We start from the raw sequence: 4,367 nt of genomic DNA, 5'->3' as shown, positions 1-4,367 counted from the left end.
AGAGATATATTGCCATGCAACTCCCACCGTTCCGTCTCATGACTTGTGCCGTCACTTTCGTATTGCATTTGCATGATCATAAGATAGCTAGCTAGATGTTTCTGTTGGGGAACGTCGCATGGGAAACAAAAAATTTCCTACGCGCACGAAGACCTATCATGGTGATGTCCATCTACCAGAGGGGATGAGTGATCTACGTACCCTTGTAGACCGTACAGCAGAAGCTTTAGTGAACGCGGTTGATGTAGTGGAACGTCCTCACGTCCGTCGATCCGCCCCGCGAACAATCCCGCGATCAGTCCCACGATCTAGTACCGAACGGACGGCACCTCCGCGTTCAGCACACGTACAGCTCGACGATGATCTCCGCCTTCTTGATCCAGCAAGAGAGACGGAGAGGTAGAAGAGTTCTCCGGCAGCGTGACGGCGCTCCGGAGGTTGGTGATGACCTTGTCTGAGCAGGGCTCCGCCCGAGCTCCGCAGAAACGCGATCTAGAGGAAAAACCGTGGAGGTATGTGGTCGGGCTGCCGTGGAAACGTCGTCTCAAATCAGCCCCAATACCTCTGTATATATAGGTGGGAGGGAGGGGGCCTTGCCTTGGGGCTCAAGGAGCCCCAAGGGGGTCGGCCGAGTCCAAGGGGGGAAAGCTCCCCCCCCCCAAACCGAGTTGGACTTGGTTTGGTGGGTGGGAGTCCTTCCCTTCCTTCCCACCTCCCTTTTTTTTCTTTCTCTTTGATTTTTCTTTGTATGGCGCATAGGTCCTTTTGGGCTGTCCCACTAGCCCACTAAGGGCTGATGCGCCACCCTTATGGCCTATGGGCTTCCCCGGGGTGGGTTGCCCCCCCCCCCCCCCCGGTGAACTCCCGGAACCCATTCGTCATTCCCGGTACATTCCCGGTAACTCCGAAAACCTTCTGGTAATCAAATGAGGTCATCCTATATATCAATCTTCGTTTCCGGGCCATTCCGGAAACCCTCGTGACGTCCGTGATCTCATCCGGGACTCCGAACAACATTCGGTAACCAACCATATAACTCAAATACGCATAAAACAACGTCGAACCTTAAGTGTGCAGACCCTGCGGGTTCGAGAACTATGTAGACATGACCCGAGAGACTCCTCGGTCAATATCCAATAGCGGGACCTGGATGCCCATATTGGATCCTACATATTCTACGAAGATCTTATCGTTTGAACCTCAGTGCCAAGGATTCATATAATCCCGTATGTCATTCCCTTTGTCCTTCGGTATGTTACTTGCACGAGATTCGATCGTCAGTATCCGCATACCTATTTCAATCTCGTTTACCGGCAAGTCTCTTTACTCGTTCCGTAATACAAGATCCCGCAACTTACATTAAGTGACATTGCTTGCAAGGTTTGTGTGTGATGTTGTATTACCGAGTGGGCCCCGAGATACCTCTCCGTCACACGGAGTGACAAATCCCAGTCTCGATCCATACTAACTCAACGAACACCTTCGGAGATACCTGTAGAGCATCTTTATAGTCACCCAGTTACGTTGCGACGTTTGATACACATAAAGCATTCCTCCGGTGTCCGTGAGTTATATGATCTCATGGTCATAGGAACAAATACTTGACACGCAGAAAACAGTAGCAACAAAATGACACGATCAACATGCTACGTCTATTAGTTTGGGTCTAGTCCATCACATGATTCTCCTAATGATGTGATCCCGTTATCAAGTGACAACACTTGCCTATGGCCAGGAAACCTTGACCATCTTTGATCAACGAGCTAGTCAACTAGAGGCTTACTAGGGACAGTGTTTTGTCTATGTATCCACACAAGTATTGTGTTTCCAATCAATACAATTATAGCATGGATAATAAACGATTATCATGAACTAAGAAAGATAATAATAACTAATTTATTATTGCCTCTAGGGCATATTTCCAACAGTCTCCCACTTGCACTAGAGTCAATAATCTAGTTCACATCACCATGTGATTCCAACGAATCCAACACCCATATAGTTATGGGGTCTGATCACGTCTTGCTCGTGAGAGAGGTTTTAGTCAACGGTTCTGAAACTTTCAGATTTGTGCGTTCTTTACAAATCTTTATGTCATCTTATAGATGCTGCTACTACGTGCTATTCGGAAATGCTCCAAATATCTACTCTACTATACGAATCTGTTTCACTACTCATAGTTATTCGGATTAGTGTCAAAGCTTGCATTAACGTAACCCTTTACGACAAACTCTTTAACCACCTCCATAATCGAGAAAAATTCCTTAGTCCATTAGTTACTAAGGATAATTTTCGACCGCTGCTAGTGATTCAATCATGGATCACTCTCTGTACCTCTCAACATACTTTGAGTCAAGGCACACATCAGGTGCGGTACACAGCATGGCATACTTTAGATTCTACGGCTAAGGCATAGAAGACGACCTTCGTCTATTCTCTTTATTCTGCCGTGGTCGGGTTTTGAGTCTTACTCAAATTCACACCTCACAACGCAACCAAGAACTCCTTCTTTGCTGATCTATTTTGAACTCTTTCAAAAACTTGACAAGGCATGCATCTTGTTGAAACTTCTATTAAGCGCTTTCGATCTATCTCCATTGATCTTTGATGCTCAACGTTCAAGTAGCGTAATCCAGGTACTCCTTTGAAAACTTCTTTCAAACAGCCTTGTATGCTTTACAGAAATTCTACATTACTTCTGATCCACAATATGTCAACCACATATACCTATCAGAAATTCTATAGTGCTCCCACTCACTTCTTTGGAAATACAAGTTTCTCATAAACCTTGTACAAACCCAAAATCTTTGATCCTCTCATCAAAGTGCGTATTCCAACTCCGAGATGCTTGCACCAGTCCATTAAAGGATCACTGGAGCTTGCATACTTGCTAGTATCTTTAGGATCGACAAAACCTTCTGGTTGTATCACATACAATGTTTTCTCAAGTAAACCATCGAGAAAACAATGTTTTGACATCCTACGTGCAATATTTCATAAATAATGCATCAACAACTAACATAATTCTAACAGACCTTTAGCATCGCTACGAGTGAGAAAGTCTCATCATAGTCAACTGTTTGATCTTGTCGAAAACATCTTTGCGACAAGTCGAGCTTTTTCTTAATGGTGACTTATCACCATCATCGTCTGTCTTCTTTTAAAGATCCATCTTTACTCAATAGTCTTATGACCATCAAGTAGTTCTTTCAAAGTCTACACTTTGTTTTCATACATGGATCCTCTCTCGGATTTCATGGCTTCCAGCCATTTGTCGGAATCTGGGCCCACCATCGCTTTCTCCATAACTCGTAGGTTCATTGTTGCTCAACAACATGACCTCCAAGACAGGGTTACCGTACTACTCTGCAGCAGTACGTGACCTTGTCGACCTACGAGGTTTGTAGTAACTTGATTCGAAGCTCAATGATCATCATCATCAGCTTCCACTTCAATTGGTGTAGGCGCCACATGAACAACTTCATGCGCCCTGCTACACACTGGTTGAAGTGATGGTTCAATAACCTCATCAAGTTCTACTAACCTCCCACTCAATTCTTTCGAGAGAAACCTTTCCTCGAGAAAGGATCCGTTTCTAGAAACAAGCACTTTGCTTTCGGATCTGAGATAGGAGATGTACCCAACTGTTTTGGATATCCTATGAAGATGCATTTATCCGCTTTGGGTTCGAGCTTATCAGACTGAAAATTTTTCACATAAGTGTCGAAGCCCCAAACTTTCAAGAAACGACAGTTTAGATTTCTCTAAACATCGGTCTATACTGTGTCATCTCAACGGAAATACGCGGTGCCCTATTTAAAGTGAATGCGGTTGTCTCTAATGCTTAACCCATAAACGATAGTGGTATTTCCATAAGAGACATCATAGCATGCACCATACCAAATAGTGCGTGGCTATGACGTTCAGACACATCATCACACTATGATGTTCCAGGTGGTATGAACTGCGAAACAATTTCCACATTGTCTTAACTGCGTACCAAAACTCGTAACTCAGATATTCATTTCTATGATCATATCGTAGACACTTTATCCTCTTGTTACGACGAACTTCACTATGAAACGGATTTGAACTTTTCAACATTTCAGACTTGTGATTCATTAAGTAAATACTCCTGTATCTACTCAAATCGTCAGTGAAGTAAGAACATAATGGTATCCACTGCGTGCCTCAGCACCCATTGGACTGCATACATCAAAATGTATCACTTCCAACAAGTTACTATCTTATTTCATCTCAATGAAAACAAGGCCTTGCTCATGTGGTATGATTTGCATGTCACTAGTGATTCGAAATCAGGTGAGTACAAAGATCCATCAGCATGGAGCCTCTTCATGCAATTTATA

Source organism: Hordeum vulgare, chromosome 5H (assembly GCF_904849725.1).
Source record: "Hordeum vulgare subsp. vulgare chromosome 5H, MorexV3_pseudomolecules_assembly, whole genome shotgun sequence".
In the NCBI taxonomy this organism is placed as follows: Eukaryota; Viridiplantae; Streptophyta; class Magnoliopsida; order Poales; family Poaceae; genus Hordeum; species Hordeum vulgare.
The sequence above is the reverse complement of the archived record's forward strand: the minus strand, read 5'-3'. Positions refer to the sequence as shown.